Genomic DNA, 19,873 nt, shown 5'->3' on the forward strand with positions numbered 1-19,873 from the left:
CATGGTTTAATTTTTCTTAGGGCAGTTATTGTCTGAGGAGTATTGTGGTAGTGCTGCCTTAGGTGCCTGGCTTCATGATTTCATTCTCGTATTGCTTCTTATGTAATAGATTTCTCTGTTACATGTTGCAAATTTGGGGAGTCCAAGAACTGAATTTGCCCATTATTTACAGGGAGTTCTTCATACTTGCACAGATCCCAAACTGATGGTGATTTAATCTCTTCTGGAAAGGGATGTAACACTGTTATCCCAATATCATGGGGAAAAAAGGGGGTTTCTCTTCTGTTTTTTTGGCCTTAGGAAGTTATTACTGGGAAGTCATTCAGCTGATCTAATAAATTTTTTCTGTGTAACAGCTGGGAAGTAGCAGCCCTGAAGATTTCCAAATTAATGTAAATACAGATGAGATATTTAGCAGCTTCCTCAAAATTTGTTCAGTTGGAAAGGCATACTTTGTGGGAGGATGAGCAAAACAGAGATCAAGTACTTGAAGTTCTTAGTTTCTCCTTGTTTCTGAGCTTGCCAGGAGGATTCCAGTGCAAACTGAAGTAAATGATGGCTGTGAGAGTCAAGGAACATAAACCACTGGCTGGTGTGGTACTGATGACATGTTAGCTATGCTGTGGGGAAATCATATTTATGAAGAGAGTTAATGATGGCAAAACTGGGATCATAAGAGATGAGACTTTGGGACTTTATCTGTTTTCCTTATTACAGTGAGTTCCCCTTCTTTCATGATGTTTAGGAGCAGCCCACCTGGTTTTAGTTTACTGGTGTTCAATGCACGCAAGACCACAAGCACATTTGGTCTAGACACGGTTGAAGTGCTGGTTTTAGCAGCAGATCATCAGAGGGAAAGGTGTTGAATCGTCTTGAAGATTTTAGTGTCTTTAGGCCTAAGCTGTGTGATTTTCACAGCTCTGTGTCTCTGGGCTTGCAATTACCAATTGCTGTTAATTTTGTATGGAGAATCATCTAAGAATATTGATATTAAGGTTTTCTCTCCCTCTGCAGATACAGATTTCATTATTATAGTCTCAAATACGCTGGATCCACTAAAGAAAAATCAGTAAAATCATTTGTGTAACAGAATGACTGTTAAATTTAGAAATATTTGTTGGGTAAGCTTAAAACAAAATAAGAAATATCCACTTCTCCCCAGCAACATAATTATATGAGGTCTTTATGATCGGGTCTCCTTGTAATTAATGTATTACAGATGTTCAGGGGAAACTTAAGTAGCATGCCCACATACCTCTTAAAAGAGTAACAGGCTTGTGGGATAGTAAATTGAAAGTAAAAATACCAATCTGGGAATATAGCTAAATGTGAAGATGAGTTGTTCAATGGTTAAAAAACATCTTAGTTTAGCATCTTTTTATTCTAAGCCATAGTTTTAGCAATTTTTAACTTTCTCATCTGCTCAGACAATTTGACTGTTTAAGGACACTTAGTGTTCACAACTTCTGACATCTGATGGTGATCTTGATTATTGGGAAAGCTCTGTTCCTCCCTCCAGAAAAAAAAAAAAAAAAAAAGAAGCCATATCTGTTCACCTCAGCAAGGCTTCTAAAGGTCTCTCTGTAAGTATTAATATTTCCTTCTCTGCCCAGGGTTTAGAGCTGTTGGAGGGAAGCAAATCCGAACTGTGGCTTCCAAGGTATAACCTGAACTTAACTATTTATAAACTGGAATTGCATGGGTGCTGCCCATTACACAGCAGTGTAAGTCCCTAGGGGATGTTCTCTAACCTCTTGCATTTCATTTTTAAACTGTACCCTTCTTTTCAGGTCTAGTTCTCAGAGTTATCTGAAATAATGCTATCTCAATATCTGCTTTAAAGATGGGAAGGTAGATATTGATAATAAAAAGGTGATGTTAAATACACACACATTGTTAAAAGTTTTGGTATTGTCTCAGGTTACTGGCACAGAGCCTTCCTGTGCTCCTGCTTTGCTATGAAGTAAGTTTGATTGTCTTAGATTTCAACATAATGAAGCAGAAAGTTTCATGTGCTCTTTGCTTGAACTGTTTGATATGTAACTACCAGTAATTTAAGTTGTTGTTCTCTGATATGGTCCTGAAAAGATTTTTAAAGAGTGTTGCTCTGATGAGCAGGGCAGTCACACCTAGTAGAACATGGGGTTAAACACTTAAACATGGGATTCTTCTGAATAATGAACCTGCACTTTGCATCTTCTCATGCAAACAGAAAGTATGGTTTGTGCAATAGAAATAATTTCCTTGTCTGCTATTGCTGTTGGGAAGTATGACTGTGTCCCCTCTACACCAGTCCCACAGTGGCCAGGGAAGTGCTAATGGCTTGCTGAGAGTCCCAGGCTGGTGGTGAGTACCCCTTTTAGGCATCATTTTTTGGGGAAGAGATGCAGAATGAAATAAATTAAGCAGGGATATGATAATCACCTTCTACCTTTCCCTGTCCACGGAGAGCTATCAGATTTGGGTTTCTCTCCTCTGAAGAGGTTCTGTTGTCAAAACAGTGGTGAACCCTCCTGGGACCACAAGCTGCTTTTAAAACTGGTAAGTGTTAGAATATTGTGGTATGAAGCTTGGCATTAGAGTGCTGTCTTGCACTTGATGTCAGAGACACGGCAAGGCAGATTACAAAGGTACAGCAGTGCAGAAGGTGAGGCTGAGGAAAAAAAAAAAAACTGCTTCATTTCTTATGCTGGAGCAAATGGAGTTTGTAATATACTCTGCTGTCTGTATGGAGCAGCTAGGGTCACCCGGGGCTCCCGGGCATGGAAACTGCAGTCTGGGGAGTTCCTGCACCCGCCTGAGCTGAGGGCAAGGTGTGCAAGGACCTGCTTCTGAGCTGCCCAGGCAGTTCCACATGCGAGGATAAACGTGTATGAGACTCTGGAGATGCTTGGGGGCTCTTCTGCGGCACTCCTGCTATCAGCAGATCAAAGACAGCCCCATCCTAAAAGAGAGGTTTATTCCACAGGGGAAGCCATGTGTTTAGCTTAATTGCAGCCAAATTTTATGATAATGGGGAAAAAAAATCAAGGTTATAACCACAGGGCAGAAAGTGATGGGTTTTAGTGATGCAGGGCTTCAGGCAGGTGGTCTGTACAGCTATAAGGAAGGCATTTTATGTTTGATGAACTGCATAGATTTAATTGCGAACTTTTTTCTTGGGGTTTGAGGAATTGAGTGGGGTGGTTTTGGGAGGTTATGTGTGAGGGTAAGAAAAAAGGCAAGATAACCTTAAAGGTGACTCATTGTGACTAAATGCAACTGTTTCTACTTTGATAGTTTAATGTTGTTTTGGGTTTATTTTCTGGTACTTGCTGAGTTTGGGATGTTTGGATGTTTGCATTCCCATCAATGTTAGTGCTCAGAAATTGAGTAGAGATGTTATTACACCTGAGGTGCAAGATCTCCTTTTAATGAGTAATTTATTGTACACTTTGCAGTTATTAGCAGAGATTACTCTATCAGTTAAAAACCAAAATACAGCTCCTTGTTTTCTGTGTGGCAGTCTGAGTCTCTGATCTCATACTAGACTTGTAGTTTTATTGGTGAGCTTAGTTATTTTTCAGTGTTCACCAGAAACAGCTTTCTGAATGGCAAAATAATTGTACAGAAGTGTTATTTTCTACAGTCACAGGTGTCTACCGTGCTCAGTTTTGGGGAACCTCAGTCTCCAACCAGAATTTAGTTAATAGTGAGAGGTACTGTTCCATATACAAATATTACTTGTGTTGGTACAAGGGGAGGCAGGTGTTAGCTCTTGTTTGGAAGAGTAGCCTGAGGAACATCACAGATCTAGGTGATTGCATCACAGAATGTATGCCCTGTGTGTGGTGTACTGTATTACTGGTTCGTTTGGGGAAATAAAGAGAGAAGAGCTTCCTGTGGAATATCTTCAATATTGGATGTGAGAAATTGCTGTCTGATCCCAGACAGAAGTACTAAAAAATGTCTTATTTTCCCTTTGTTGTGAGTTGGCCAAGTTCTGAGCGGTGGTCCTTCATTTATGGTCCAGAAATTTTGCTTACTGTAGCAGAGTTACCATAAAACCAGTGTAGGTGAAGTTAGTAGGAAATTACAGGTACAGCTGCACTCTGGTTCCAAGCAGCAGCAGTAATGTGCGGGATAGTGAAAAAATGATGCATTTTGGATTTGGAAGTCCTGGTTGTTTCCAAAGGGTCCACACGGAAACAACAAATACATCCCTTCTGAAAGCTCAGTCAGGCATGCACTGGGAACTGCTGTCACAGCAAGAAGAGCCTAATTTGAACAGCCTGAGTAGCACAATTGCGCACAGCATTGCAGCAGCCTCGAGGTCACTCCTCAAGGTCTCACAGCACCATTTGGTGCAGTTGGCCTTTTTCTTCCAAGGAGTTATGATGTGTAGGCAAGCTCTTCTGTATTGTTGGTATTAATAGCAGTTAGAGAACTCAGTTTTCAGAAAAACTGTTTGCACAGAAATGCAATTCCTCCTTCACTGGAGTGTGCTTCCAGTGCAGAGAGGCTGGCTGTGAGAGTGGGGAGGAGGACTGAGGGTTTTAAACTGATAAGAGGATAGTTTTAGGTGAGATGTGAGGAAGAACTTTTTTATTATGAAGGTGATGAGACAGGGTGCCTAGAGAAGCTGTCAATGCCCCATCCCTGGAAGCAATCAAGGCTGTGTTTGATGGGGCTTGGGAGAGCCTGGTCTAGTGAAAGATGTCCCTGCACGCAACAGGGTGTTGGAATGAGATGATCTTTAAAGGTCCCTTCCAACCCAAATCACTCTGTTGTTCCGAGGACCTCAAGTAGTTCTATCTTCTGGGCTGCCTTGCTGCAATTGGGTGTTCTCTCTTTTAATTACAAACTTTGCCATGGTGTCCAGTGTCAGGTACTTGGGATAGGTCAAGATCGTGATTAACACGTCATTTGTATCTATCAGCAACAATCACTGACATAATTGCATTTAATTATTTCTGCAATCATGTCGTATTAAGGACTTAGAATGTTGCAAGGTAACAATTAAATGGAAGTGTTCTTCCTGTAATTAAATAACCACTATTACACTATTAAGTAGAATTTGAACCCTAAAATAGAAGCATTTCTTCTCAACTGTGTTTTTGTATCTTAGCAAAGCAGTATCTGGGTTCTGGGAGTGTCTGAAAACACAAATGAGAGCAATAACTAATTCATTTTGCTAAATAACTAATCAGTTTTAGAGAAGCAAAGGTATGATGTTTGTCTTCATTTCATTTTTCAGCAAATGTTATTTGAAGAATAAGCATACTTAGTTCACATTTAGGAGACTTGAAGGCTTGAGGCAATATGATCAAGTTGTTAGTATAGAAAGTATTTGATCAATGTAAACGATTGAAAAAATTTAATTATTTTTACTGGTTGTTTGGTTTATTTTTTCTGCAGCATGTTTCATAGGCTTGCATCTTATTGGTGTTATCATTGCAGTAATAACAGATGCAGTTCTTATTTCCTAAAAATAAGTGGTCATTGCAGAGCTAATAGTGTTCTGCGCTCCCATGCAAATTTTGTTTCCGTAACTCCCAATCCTTATGGGGATGTCCAGCTGAAAGTTAAATGGATGTGAAATTGAGAATAAGTGACATCTTCTCAGGTTTTCTTGCTGTTAAACCCAAATGTCTGACAGGTTGATAAAAAGTGATGCTCTGTATTGTCTGCCTTCTATTCTGGCAGGGGAAGAAGCAAGCAAAGGAGGCCCAAAGAACTTGCTGCACTGTCAATGCTTCACAGCAAACATGTGCTAGGTGCATTTTTAAGATCCAATCTATTCCAGCCCAACTCTGATGGAATAGAGGCTGCTGAGGAATAGGCATTAACATTGTAGTTAAAAATAACAGCTTGTTATTTTTACTCCTTTTGTCTCTTGGATAGGAAAATGACTGTCATTCCAAAGGGGCTGTGTTAGTAATATTCTATACACAAGTACTTCTCTGTTTGTGTACACAAAATATCAGTAATAACAATACATAGTATAAAACATGGTCTGCAGGTTCTAAAAGGAAGCTAAGATGGGAGTGAAGGTGTAAAGCTTCTATTCCTGTAAGGAAAAGCATAATCTGCTGGGCACCACACATTTAAAACCAGACAACCATAGATAAAATTATGCAATCTTTATTTCTTGAATTGATAGCTTGCCTGAGCTGTAATGGAAGCCCACTTGTGTTCCTCTGACTCTTATTTAATCCAAGCTGATTCATGGTCTCTAATTGTGTAGAGGCCATAGCAACAGTTGAAGTTGTGCAAGTGTCTTCTGGCAGCGATGCTATGATACCATAAGCACGCACTGAACCCAGCTCCTGTGTGCTCAGCATCAGCCCAGAATCCCTAGCCAGAGCCTCTGTTGCTGATAGAGGCTCCTGTGTAATGGGGAGGTGAATGTTCTCAGCTGTAACCACAATTCATGATGGTTTCCCAGCACTGTTTTAACTGTGCCCTTAAAAATGGTCAGTGGCCAGGACCCAAGGGTTGTTCTTCATGGTTCGTGATCAGTCAAGGGGAAATTGAGGTCCCAAGATGAAACTTGTGTAGTGAATGGCCCTGGAAAAGGAAACCTTCAGATACCAGTGGGTAAGGAAAGCTGTGTGTTTGTCCCCATAGAAAGTGGGGATTAGATTTGCTGTTATTTATGGGGGGTTACCTGTAGTAGGCTATCTGGTGCGTGGCTTTTCTGGCACAAGTGCTGTCATTCTACTCTGATTTGACAAACAGATTTCTAATCAATCATATCTCAGTAGATTGTCCTTTTCTGTCTTTTATTCCTGTTGCAACTTTGACCAGCATAGTCCAAAAATAGCTTATTAGCTGAAGAACTGTTATGTATAGAATTATGTACTTAGTCCCTGGAACTTGCAGAATCTATTTTTTACAGCTCTGTTTATGAATACATTTCAAATTACTGATACAAAATCAGTTGGTCTTTTTTTCCCCTGTTGTATTTATCACAACCATGTAATTATGGAAGAGTTTCATGGAGTGTGGCATGTCAGCAGTACTACTTTATTAGGAGTAAAAATGTGTCAAGCTCTGAATAATATCAATTAAATAGGAGATGAATTCTGCAAGAAGCTGGTCCATTCTGATATTCCCTGATGCAGTTCTCTCTGTCTAATCATTTGAGTGATGCTTGTGATTCAAGCACTAAGTATAGACTATGATCTTGGTTTCTGTTCCTTAGATGATGATGGGAACATCTGAGTAACAGGAGGTGCTGGTAGAACAGGATATTTCTTCATTCCTCCCCCCTGCCACCCCCCAACTACACCTCCTCAAAAAGGACTCCCCAAAATCCATGTCAAGCATGGAGGTAGAGGGTGAGGCTATGGAAACAGTGCCATTGACAAACCCTGGGGTATGTTCCTGCATATGCTGCTGGGTGTCCTTGGGGTGGGCCTTCTTGTGTCCTTTGGCAGTAAATCCTCGCTGGAAGTCAGTGCTGCTCCATGCATCACAGCTGGTCTGTAGCCATGGGACCTGATAGAGGAAGAGCTGAGCACTCCTTGTTTCACTACTTTGTGAAAATCACCTTCTGCTAAGCAGTTTTTGTATTTCAGAGGAGGTGGTGCCTCTCTACCACAGTTTTACTTTAAAAGAGGGAAATCTTCACAGAAGAAATTTTGTTTGCAGTTGTGTGAGAAATCTGTTTCAACAATTTTTTCTGAATACTGTAGAGGAGAAGAAAGAATTAAAAGTCAACTTCACTTATATTAGAAAATATTATAAAGACTATTAATGGCAGAAGCAGCCTAAACATTCTTGTGTTAAAAACTGGGTGTTGCATTCTTGTATCGAAGGTCCTAAATCATTAATATAATTGGTTTATTTAGTTTTAACACCTTCCCACTTTAATTTAGGTGGGGGGAAAAAAGGCAAAAGGCTCTGAGTTTCTTGAAAAGCTCCAAAGCTAAGAGGAGAAAAATAAATACGTGTACTCTTATTTTGGTTAAATCTACCCCATGTTAGGAGTTCCAATAAGGCAAATTGGCTCCATGTAGTTGATTTCAGTGTAATTTTTGAGACTCCTGTGTGATGAGTGTTGAGGCTCCTTTGTGTGGCAGGGTTAATTCCTCTCTCCAGAAGTTCAGGATTTAAAATCCGTGCTAAGTGCAAGTAGCCTAGAACAAAGTGCTTTGGTTCTGTGCTCGATTTTTTTTTTGTCTGACAACAAAGAAACACATTCATTTTGTGGAATGCATTTCTCTAACAGTTCTGGAAAAGCTCATTGTTTATTCATGAAGGAAGGTCAGTAAGGCCTGGTTAATCCAAGGCTTTCTTATTTTTAATTTAATTCCTGAAAGGGATGACTCTTGCATTATCAAATAGGAAGACTCATAGGGAAAATGTCTGTGGCTTGCAGAAGGGAAAACAAATGGGAGATGCAAAGTGGGTATCTGTTTAGAAGAATTTTAATTATCAGAGCAGGTTGTATTTTTCAATTCTTTTTCTTATTCTTTTTGATCATGGACATCAATACTATTTGCATTTTAATTTGATTAAATGATGGTGGGTGAAGAGATGAAAATTATACAGGAGGGGCAGTGGGTGTGCTTTACTGCTGTCCATTGGGAGAGCTGATTCTGAACCTCTCCTATAGAAATGTGATCCTGAGGTTGCACAAAGCTGCATCCTTCTAGTAAGTGAGACACACTGATTCCCCTGTGCAGGAGGTGCATGCAGGAGATGCCATGGCCTGCAAGCTGCCTGGCACACTGCAATCTGCTCTTTCCTGAGCTGTGACTCTGATGGATGCACACATTGCCTTTGGATTTGTCCCTGGTGTTATTTATGTGGCAACTGGCTTGGCCTTTTTTTAACAAGCTGCCTACCTTGTGCGTTGCCCTTAAAAAATTAAAAAGCGTATTAGATAGTTTAAATAATTCAATTAGAAGAAACTAAAGGGCCAGAATATTTCTCATTCTAAAATAAAACACTAAACTAAAGCAAATTTTGGCTCCCCAGCATTTCATCCTGACGAGGTTCTAGTACACAGTGACAAAATTTTCCATTCTCAATTATTAAAATGCAGTTAAGCAGCAATTCACAAGCGTTGCAGAACACCATCTACTGCTAATAACTTGTTTATAAGAGAATGTGTTAAGGCTTCAAGGTTAATGGAAATGTAGCCAATAAATGCTGATTTATTTGATTGTATTTTTTTAAGGCAGCACGAAGCAGTTTCTTATTGACATTGTTAGTGCAGCTGCCTCTGTTTTGATTTGGAGTTATTGTTCAGTGTAGCTGAGAGAGTGAACTGAGACACTGACAGTGTGGGAGCGTGCTCAGAGACAGATATCAAGTGAGCTATTTGAGCTGCTCATCAATTGTTAATTGTCTACTGATCCTTAAACCAGATACCTAAACTGAAAAGACCACTTTCAGCAACAGATGCAAATTATATAGATCCTGTAGGTGTGCGGGCCCTACAACATAAGTGGGGTGCTAAATTTTTTATTATGTATTGTAGCTTTCATATCTGAGCAGTTCTAGTGTGGGCCTTCAAACCTAAAGTTGCTCTGAACTCATTTGTGGTGAGAGAGTAACACCTGAACTGAAGCTGGATTAACAGCTGCATGCTGGCCTGTTGTCCATAAATACATTTATTTGGAATTCCCCTGTCAAATGCACTTCCTCTAGAATAGGCCAGGAGTTGGGGACCTTACGTGTTTTCCACAAAATGGGAATTTTAGGTACATTTTCAGCCATGTTGCTATTAATGCCTCAAAGCAACAAAATGCATGTGTTGTTCATGGTTACCAGTACTGTGGTTGAGGTGTTTTGGTGGAGTTATTTGAGTGAAACATGATACAGATGATGTATTTCACATTCAAACTCCCTGGAACATCACCTGTTTGCTTTCAGTGCTATGGGATAATGTGCTTGTGTTGTGAGTCTGCCGTGCCAAGTTGGAGCAGTCCTTGATTTACGTCCCTGCATGCTTTCTACAGTTATTGTGTGGAAAGAGGAGAGAAGGACTGTGGGGAACAAGTTACTTGATTTTTTTTTTTTTTTAAATGGCAGGATCCAAAACAAGACTGCGTGACTTTTTATATTAAATAAAGATATATGTATTTGTACCTCAGAGGTTTTTGGCAGAACTGACAGTTTGGGAGAAGAGTGGGAATGAAGAGAGCAGCAGCTTGAAGGCTATGATCTTTCAAGCCACTCGAGTAGTCAGAATCAGTCTCAGAATTCTCTTGCTGCAAAGGCTGCTGGCCCTTCCTAAGGTAAAGACATCAAAATAAACATCCTCTCTATTTTTGCCTATTCCATTCTCACAAACCAACGTCAAAAATCCAAGTCAATAAACCTGGCCCTGGAACCTCACCTGTCTGAGCCCCTGGTTTGGTGTTGGTGCTGTGCTTTGCATTACACAGATAATCTGGGAGCACAGTGTTAGATTTGGCATATTTGTGGATGCAGCAGTGCTTTTTGTCATGTCACAGCACAAGCTGTCTTCCCTGGTAACCTGATGGAAAAGTTGCCTTTCTTCAGGGTACCTTAAAAGTCTATACAAATAAATAAGGAAGGACTATGTCCTGATGAAGGTCCACTTCATGGACAAAATAGCGTTGTGACTAAAATTGGAGTGATTTTGTTGGTTTGGGACTTTTTTCGAGTGGGCTTTTGTATTGAGTAGCTAGTAGATTTTTTGGGATGCATGATTTGGAGTTTTTTGACCATTTGTTTGGGATCGTTTTTGAGAAGCCCTGGATGAAACGCTTGCACTGCATCTCCCACAGCCCTTGTGATCTGCTTTTTTTGAGCTTTAGTTATAAGTGAATTTGCTACTTTGAAAGTTGGGAGCTGACATCTGTTAACTCCAGCCTTGTGTTGATAACATTTTTCAGAAGTTAGTGCTCTTCTCTATCCCATGTAGTATTGCAAATTCTATTATCTGCTTTTCTGTTACATAGTTCTGTGTTTAACTGAAATCCAAGTCTTCTCTGATGTTTTCCAGTGCCTGAGATAGCAAATACCAGCTTCAGCTTTGTATTCCACATTGCCTATTCCATTCCTGCATAATGAATTCACTTATTTTCTTACTGTTTTTTAATCCAGTATATCCACAAGTTTCTTCTTGGAGACAAAACTCAAAAGGATAATTAGCAACTTCATTTCTGTCCATATGTTTGAAGACAGGACATTTAGCTAGTTGCATTTCTGCTTCAGTTTGCATTTTGTCTTACAGAATCAGCTGTATTTTAGCTTGGCTGAATATATTTTTAAATCCTTTGAGTATAGCCTAAAACTCAGCCAAGAATTCCTCCTGGCTGTGATGCCATTCATCTGGTAGTGCTGAGGAGAGAGTACAGAAACAGCACAAGCTACAACTGTCCTGTTCCCTTTTAGCTGGGGTTTCCTGCACCCAGAAAACTTCCCTGTGTGGTACCCAGTCATGTCTTGGTATGCTTTACCACCCAATACACTTGGCCACAACTTGGTGCTTGATTTCCCAAACAAGATTTTTTTATCAGCTGTTTCTGGTTGTGCATCTTGTTTATCACTCTGTAATACCTGTGTTTAGTCAGTACATGCATTTGCAGCTCTCTTTTCCAATGACAACTGCAGAGCTTTTACTGCTTTATAGAATGTATAAGATCAGATAAGCCCTCCTTGTCTGGCTCATTGCCATTTGCATCTTCAGTCATAAGTGGAACCTTCAATATCAAACTTATTTATCTGTACAGCAAGCAAGATGGACTGGGTATAAGATTCACTAGATTTGATTTTTCTTGGGTTTCAGTGAAAAGTAGCAGTCAATGCCTACTACGTCCCTTCTTTAGTGTCAGCCTTCCAAACTTACTCTGCAAACTGCACTGTCCCTTCTTTGATGTTTTTGCATTATCTCCGATCCTTAGAATATTGAGTTTCTTGCCTTGCTGTAATAGGCACATATCTCCCACTAATTCAGTATTTTAAGTATGCAGAAATTTTTCACAAGCCTCAAGCTGATGTCCCTGTGACAGTAGTAGTTTTTGCAGTAGTTTCCTGAGAGCCCCTTAAAATATGGCTGTTGCTTGTTCTTATCAACAAAAGCTGGGAAGCTGGCACTTATCCCTCTTCAAAAGAAACAATCTGTTAATTGCATTCCCTTCTCCTTTGATCTTCATGACCAGTTTTTCTTAACATTGCAGGACTTCTCTGAATTCTGAAATGAAAGGAGGTGTCTCATAATCGGTCTTAATGCTGTGCATAATTCTTGTTCCCCAAAGAAACCAGTTCATAGCTCAGCTGAGCAAATGTGTTTAAAAACACAATCTGGGTCATCTAAACAATAAAGCAGCTGGAAGTCAGCCTCTAGTTTTCCTTCAAAAGCACAATTTAGCAAGTGGAAGCAGACTTCAGCCTGTGAATTTGGGTATCAGAGCTTTTTAGCTCATTTAGTAGTGTATCCTGTTCTGATTGTACTCTCAGTAGCGAGGATATGGGCTGTCCATGGGTTCCACTCAGTCGCTGGTGACCTCCCTCCTTGCCTTGGCAGTACAGATGAAGTCACAGAGTTGCTGACAGATGGATTTCCTATCACTCATCTGGGCTGAAGAGACACTGAATCAACAGAATCAACATCTCAGGGCTACCGCGCTGCAAAAAAGCTGCATCTTCCAGAACGACACCTTTGTCCTTCAGCATCCATTGAAGTGCTTTTGGAAAACGGTAGCTGAGCATTAAAATAGCACAGAGATCCATGCCCTCCACTGAAGGGGAGAAACAGATTGAACATCAGTTGATACAGCATTGTTTTCTTTTGTTCTTTCCTTTTCCCTTTCAAACTTACCTTTCTTTTTTTTTTTTTTTTTTGACATGGCTGTCTTGTTGTGTTGTATGCTCTGCTTGGTGTGCTGTAAATAAAACTTAAAGCTATGTGTGAGCAGGTCCCTTCCCTATGGCAACTACAGCAGTACACAATCCAGTTCAGATGTCATTCATCACTACAAATAAAAGCATGACAGCTTACATCTCAGAAGCTGATCCTCTTAAATCCCTTTCTGGTCTGAGCCCATGCATTGAATTTCACCTACAGCTGTTTTCCAGTGGAGTTTGATTGAAAGCCTTTTCATTTGTAACCTGCTGCAAATGACACGTTACAAATCTGAATTTAAATACAGGAAGGAAAAGACAGAAGCTAACAGAGTATTTCATGGAAGTGCTTTGTTGCAGGTGAAAGCAGTTCTGGGATTCAAGTTTTGCAATATTATGAGAGGTAACACTGCTGTGTGGTGCTTCTTTAGGATCACTGAGTGCAGGTGTGACAGGTAAGGATGTATTTTGGACAATTCCCGAGTGACAGGCAGTGAATGTGCATAACAGTGGAGCAGAAGGGGATGCAGCTTCCTTTGTGGATGACCATCATCTATGTCACAGTAAACTGTGGTGAGCAAGCACAGCAGCAGTTCCTACTATGTGGGTACTGCTGAGGGAGAGGTAACAATGACATTCCTGTGTGCTTTATGTATGAAATGCATGCCATAAGGAGCACTTGAGTTTGTCTCAAATGGGGTTTACCAGTGTGCTGTTTGTGATAAATGGGAAAAGGAGAACTGCTGAGGTGGGGAATGCAGCACTGTAGATCAGTGAGGTGTGTACCTAACCCTTCAGGCACATTAACTTCTTGTGGTGTTCCCCTACACCAAGCCTTTTCTTGTTAGTTGTTAAATACAGTGCAACTCATCTCCAAAAAGAGTTCTTATAGCTGCTTTCTTTGCAATCCTTTAATGCACTAAAAATTGTGGAATACATAGGATACTGCAATTAACATAAACTTGTACGTTGATAGTATTTACCTAAACATTTTTAAGTAGTTGGACATGTCCCATTCTAGTGGAGTTATTACATTCCCTTTGGTGTGAGCACTGGGTAGCTTTTTTTTTCCCCCTATGACAGTCTGCATTTATTTGCTACCCTTTTCCTAATGGGATTCAGTCTGTAAATCAGGCTTGAAGCAGTGGAGTTGAGGCAAGGAGGACAGAAGTGTTATTTGCTATTTAGGCATCAGTCACACAAGTTATGAGTTATTTTAACGCCTGTTGCTGTAGTATGTTCTTCTTTCTCATGTGTATCCATGAGAGGCAGAGAGAATTGTGAACTGATATTAAATTATTGCTTTATAGTTGGGCTGTATTTTGTTGGTAATGGGCACAAAGTTGTGAATGTGATGTGTATGACTGAAGTCCAGTTTCTATTATGGAATGAGCCAATGGAACAGATAGATGCTGGTATTTATTGGTGCTGTTCTGCTCTTAGGGTAACATATTTTAAATTTTCCAGCCAATAACTTCATTTACTTCAATGGGCAAAGGTTAAATTTAGGCTGTATCTGAGTTTAAGGACTAGGTAATACCTTTTTTTTTTTTTAATCTTGAAGGGCTTTAAGATTACCTTGAGGTTTGCCCCTCTTATTTTATTACACTGCCTCGAGACATTTCTTTTGCTACATATCTACACGTTCCTGAGCACCCCCTAAGTAATTTTTACAGAACTCTAATCCACTGTCACAGGGACCAGTGTGGCTTATGTGGCTCTATTGGTTAGATTTATTTTTTTTCTGCAGTGAGCCACAATAACAGATTGGCTCTAGTAATTAGGCTACCAAACTTCCATGGTTGTGTCTTGCATTTTTGTCTGGCTTGCTTACAAAAGATATTTGGCACAGATAAAGGTGCACAGCTGATGTTTTTTTTCCAGCTGTGAGTGCAGACAAAAGGCAGGTTTGAACTTGCAGCCAGTAAGCTTGGTGCTGCCACATTATGGGGTTTTTGATACCTAGTAATAGGGAAAAAGAAGAACCAACATGATGATAACTTGCTAGTTCTGTTTGCAGAGTAATTTTCAAGAAAGGCTGTGCTTTTTGTAATTTATGTAGTGTGAGTCATTGGCGTAGAAATGGAGTAACTCCTACTGATGATATAACTTTGGGGTGAATTAGTTCACTTCTCCTGGCTGGTTCCTTTGCTTTTACTGGGGTTAATTTTTCATTAAGATTATCAACGTTTGGTTCAGGATCAAAATGTAGACTAGAGTAGGTTTCCTAGTGCACTTTTGCTCCGGGAAATTCAATAGACACATGTATCATGTGACCTTTGGTTTCTGCTGCTTTCATCGTGCAAATATTGGGGAAAAGGCTTCAAGAGGCCATCAGGGGAAAGACAAACAAAATTCAGCTTGGAGAATGAAAGGGGCTGTAGAGTTGAAAGATCAGTGGTGGATTGGATTTGATTTGACAGAGCAGGAAAATAAATTTGAAGCTGTGAGCCTGTAGAACCTGTTGTGAGTGTTGCAATGAGAAGGGAAAGGTAAGTGGTAACCATAGTGATGGTGAGAATGCTTTTAATGTGGTGACTGACCTCTGCCAAGGCTGACAGAACAGTCCTCACTCACTTGCCATTGGAAGCAGCTTAGGAACACCTCTTTTTGGTCTGTTGAGCCCTACCTTGGAGACGCCTGCATATGGAGTGTCCTCTATGCCTGGGACAGAACTGGTAGGGCCCCAGTGAGAGCAGCCGACTCGGGAAGTAGTTTTCATTATGAAATGGGAAGCACATGAGAAGAGGAATAGCTTTGGTAGGTATGCAAAATGCCTGCTGCTCCCATCTCAGGGCAGATGATACCTAGCTGGGATGATCCCAGAGCAGCAGGGGAGCATAAACATAAAAAGGCTGATAGGTTTGCTTATAGAGAAATACTGAGTTGTTTGAAAGAGGAGTTAGAGGCACTCGGCTTTACACTTCATGGGGATCTGAGACTTTTTGTAATGAGCATTTCTTACTTCATGGAATGATGTCTTGTCATTGGATTCCAAGAGCACTTGTGCTGTGGATGTGGGCTGCTTTCAGCCTTGCCAACTAGCTCATGAGCTACAGCTTGCCTTTGGAGAGCAGAGGTGCAATGGTACTGCTTTGGTTCAGTAGGAATACAGGCACGTTTAAAAATCATCCAGAAGGAAGTTATCAAAGTGCTTGTGTTCTGATGAATTTTTATTTTTTTTTCAAATTCACACTAGCATGATAACGGTTTTAGAGAAAAAGAACCCAATGACAGGATACATCAGGTATTGTTAAAAATGCACAAGCAGGAGAAATGCAAGAAATTCTGTGAAATTATGTTAGGTGAAGTGGGTGAGAATCAGGATGGTGGCTTTTTAGGGAATGAGGAATGTGCATTTATTTTGTTCTTAAGGAGCAATGAAAAAGGTGTTTTTAAGGGTATTTTAGAATTCTTGATGACTCTGGTGAATTTGGCTTGAAATCAAGCATGACATGTCTGGTTATTGGCACCTGTGTTTGCTATATCCTCTGCAAACCTGTGACCTGCCATTCTGTCCTCTCACTGGGCAATCTTCTCTGGTGCTTGGCAGAATATTTCCCAAAATAACTTCTGCAACTTGCAATTCTTCCCTGGTATTTTAATGTGTCAGGTTTATATTTTTAGGGATGTTCACCAAAGTGATGCCAGCTCCTATCTCCAACATCAGCACTGAGGAATGCACTTCTGGGTGCTGCTTTCAGTAGAACAGGAAATGTGAGTCCTTAATGAGGAGAGGCAAAGCCTTCCAGCTCCATGTCAGGTGGTTCTTCCTTCACTTTGGGCTTGTGCCAGGACGGCTGCTTGATCACTTAGGTGAATGCTGTAACTTAAGCTCCTTTCCAGTTCAATATCAGTCAAACATTAAATGTTTTGACTGTCTTTTTGCATTCTCTGTTCTTGGCTGTTGAAAACTGGTCAGTTGTGTTTTCTCTGATGCTGATTTATACTGTTCGGCACCAGTTGGTTTTCAAAATAATTGTTTCATTAAATTGTTTTCTTAAGCTATGTTCAAGTAAACTCTGTAATCCTTTATCAAAGATGGTGCAGGTGTTTTGTGTAGCAAGAAAAATGCCATAAATGTATGAAAAATCTAAATCTTTTTGTCCTGAATAATGTTATCACAAATATACAAAGATCATAAGTATTAATTACAGAAGAAAGTGATGGTGCTATCTGTTGTTATAAATGCTTTGCATTGTAAAATCCTGTCTTAGAACAGGTTGTAGTGTTTTTTCTGTTGAGTTTGAATAGAGATTTTTTTTTCTGTGCTTTTTCAGAGTTGTAATGACATGATTTTGGATATGATATGAAGGCCGCTTGAAAAGAGGGATGAGGAAAAGTACCCTGCTTTGCCAAAGTGCAAGTATAAAACATTGAGAATCAGTCAAACTGTACTACCTCTATTTTGGAAAGCATGGCTTTGCTGTTTGATAGTGGAATAGTTTAATGAAAAAAAATACATGTCCAACTTGAGATTTTTGCCATGTAGATGTAAAAGTGCTCAAGCAGAGGCTTGGAGAGTGTGGAAGTTGAATTCTGCCAGCACTGGGTGCTGTATTCACTGCACCTAGGCTGCAGTCACTAAGAAACCCTTTCCTGCAATTGGATCCCCTGATAGGCAGAGGTGATTGTGGCACTGATTGTTTCTGGAACACCGATCCCCTGGAATCAGTTTCTGCCTGTAAATGAAGACTCTGCTGTGCCTTGTGCATACAAGGGAACAAAATGAACTTCACTGCTCTATTATTCAACTTTGGCTTTGTAAGATATTCCTTTAACTGGTTGGTGGCAGTAATATTTGTTTGGTAGGTACAGGTAGGTACCTGTTCTGTTCTCTCATTAGTATACTGAGGAAAGTGGTTCCAAGAAAATGAGGGCACTGATGGGGGAAAAAAAAAAGATAGAAGAACTTGAAGGGGCTGTGATATTTCCCTGTTATTATCAGTATTGTTCCTTTTCTTACTGATAATTTGGCACAACTATAATCAGGAAACTAGTGCCAAAAGCTTACTCTTCCAAATGGAGAAACAAGAAGGCAATTATGGAGTGAGCTTGTCACAGGGATTTGTTGCTGCTTCTGAGGGAAGGTTTTATTGCACATGGTTTAACTAAGGAAAATGTTCTCTATAGGGTGTGTCACAGCATATAATGGGTGACACTTAATGATCTTTTTGCTGCTCTCCTGCCTGCGGCTCTGGTGCTCTTCCCTACAGGCCTGTGTGCTGTGATGTTCCAAATCCCAACTAATCCAATAACAAGTCAAGTTCCTGAATATGCAACGTTTAAGATTTGTCTATATTAACTACCTGGAGACTTTCTGTTCCAAAGTTGGTACACTGAACAGAAAATCACCTCCTTGAAATTATGAGGATCCTCCAAACACTTGCCATCTAAGCACAGTAATTGTCTCCCATCATGGTTTCACTAGACAAAACTAGTAGGAATAATCAACTTGGCATGTTAGAAATTCCAAGTATGAATGAAGTGCTGTATTTTTAACTGTAGCCACAGTTTACCACTGAAATACTACATGGAAGGTTCTTTTTTCTTCTGAGTTTGGTGTTTGTGTCAATGTATAAGACACAAAATTACTGTGGTGCTCTTGGATGAATTTTTATATAGCATTTGGGAGGTTATACTGCACCTTTGCTCCTGACATGTGAATGACAAGAGGGAATTGAAAATTAGAGTAAGAACTATGTCCAGTAGACTCAGATGCCAAGAATTAAGGAGCATTAGGGAGCTAGCCACATCCACATCTTAAGCATGCACTTAGCCTGGAAAACAGTTTCCAATTATGCTTATCTGGTGAGAAGTTAGAGTGTAGGGAATATGACCTCTTGAATTACTTTGATTACCTTTGAATTAAAGACACTTTTATTAAAAAGAATACAGAAAATGATGTAATGACTTGGCCAAATGCAAGAAATGTTGCAAGAGGTTCCCAAGGACATGAGAAGAAATCTATGAGTCAGAATGGTGGAGTGGTGGATAAAGGTAGTGCAGGGCACATCTTTACACTGTCACTGACAGTGTTAGCTTTATGCAGTCATCACCTGGAAATATATATACACAATTTAAATTATTTTTTTTAGCTACCGAAAGAAGTGAAATTGTTTCTCTGAGTGGTATGTGGCTCTTTTGTGTCCCTGTATTACCACCCTCCATGGTGTTCTATTACACTATGTATCCCGTTGAACTTGCTGGAATGCATTATGCAAATCTGTGACCGCTCCTTGAGTATCAGCAAGGGAGATCTCGGAAATGCAGGAGCTGCAGCCCAGCTGCAGATGGCAGCCAGAGCAGTCGAGCCCTGCCACAGTCTGCGCCCTGAGAGCCAACACGGGCTCTGGGCTGCTGCCCACCCTCGGCAATGCAGAGCAACCCGAGCGTGCTGCCTCCAATGGTCTGAACAGCAGCTATCAGACAAAAAGAGGGAATTCTCCCCCCGACTGGGAATGTTTATGCCGGGGTCAGCTGTCACTTGTCTCTGCCCCAGCACGGGAAAAGGTGGTTCTGGGCAGGCCGCGCTATGAAGAAGGAGTCTGGACTCTTGCTTTTGGTCTTCAGTTGAGTTTATTGTTCCTTATCTACAGAGTTTTTCTATCTGTGCAGCCGAGGTCTGATCAGCAAGACAGCCAAGGGCACTCTCCCCTGCCCACGGGGAGGTTGTCTCTTTTATAGTAAAAACTATGTATAAGATATTTACCTTCAATTTCCAATACTTTTCACCCTTGTTGGCAAGTGCACCTTCTCTATGAACCAATCCACACATGCCAACATCATCCTGAACATGGATGCCAAGGAGAAGAAAGAAGAAGGGCAGGGCAAGCCCAAATTCCTCCATCTTGGGACTCCCGACCTATGTACAGAATTCCAAACCCCCTGTACAACATATAAACCCCCCCTGTACAGTGCATTATAATTCAAGTTTTATCAAGTGAATTTTATCCCCTCACCATTCAGGCCTGAAATTCTCTCATTTCCTCACATTCAGGTGTCTTTGGCTTCCTGCCAGGGTCTCTGAGCCCCTGCCAGGGCTTTGAGACATCCAGGGCATCCA

The 19,873-nt window shown here is 40.5% G+C and overlaps 1 protein-coding gene across 23 annotated transcripts in view; it reads left to right on the plus strand.

Annotated features, from left to right (window-relative positions):
* Positions 1–19,873, plus strand: part of ARSJ (arylsulfatase family member J) — a 152,606-nt gene that overhangs the window by 18,476 nt on the left and 114,257 nt on the right. For 3 of the 23 annotated variants that reach the window (XR_010360496.1, XR_010360484.1, XR_010360483.1), the window contains 2 exons: positions 10,089–10,232; positions 12,496–12,973. The exons of 11 other annotated variants lie outside the window; for them this stretch is intronic. The gene's annotated coding sequence lies outside the window, so the exon portion shown is untranslated. Of the gene's footprint in view, positions 1–10,088; positions 10,233–12,143; positions 12,418–12,490; positions 12,974–16,434; positions 16,624–17,087; positions 19,349–19,873 lie in introns of those variants that run through there. 9 more of the 23 variants (XR_010360497.1, XR_010360489.1, XR_010360488.1 and 6 more) reach the window with 5 other exon arrangements.

Source organism: Passer domesticus, chromosome 4, assembly GCF_036417665.1.
Source record: "Passer domesticus isolate bPasDom1 chromosome 4, bPasDom1.hap1, whole genome shotgun sequence".
In the NCBI taxonomy this organism is placed as follows: Eukaryota; Metazoa; Chordata; class Aves; order Passeriformes; family Passeridae; genus Passer; species Passer domesticus.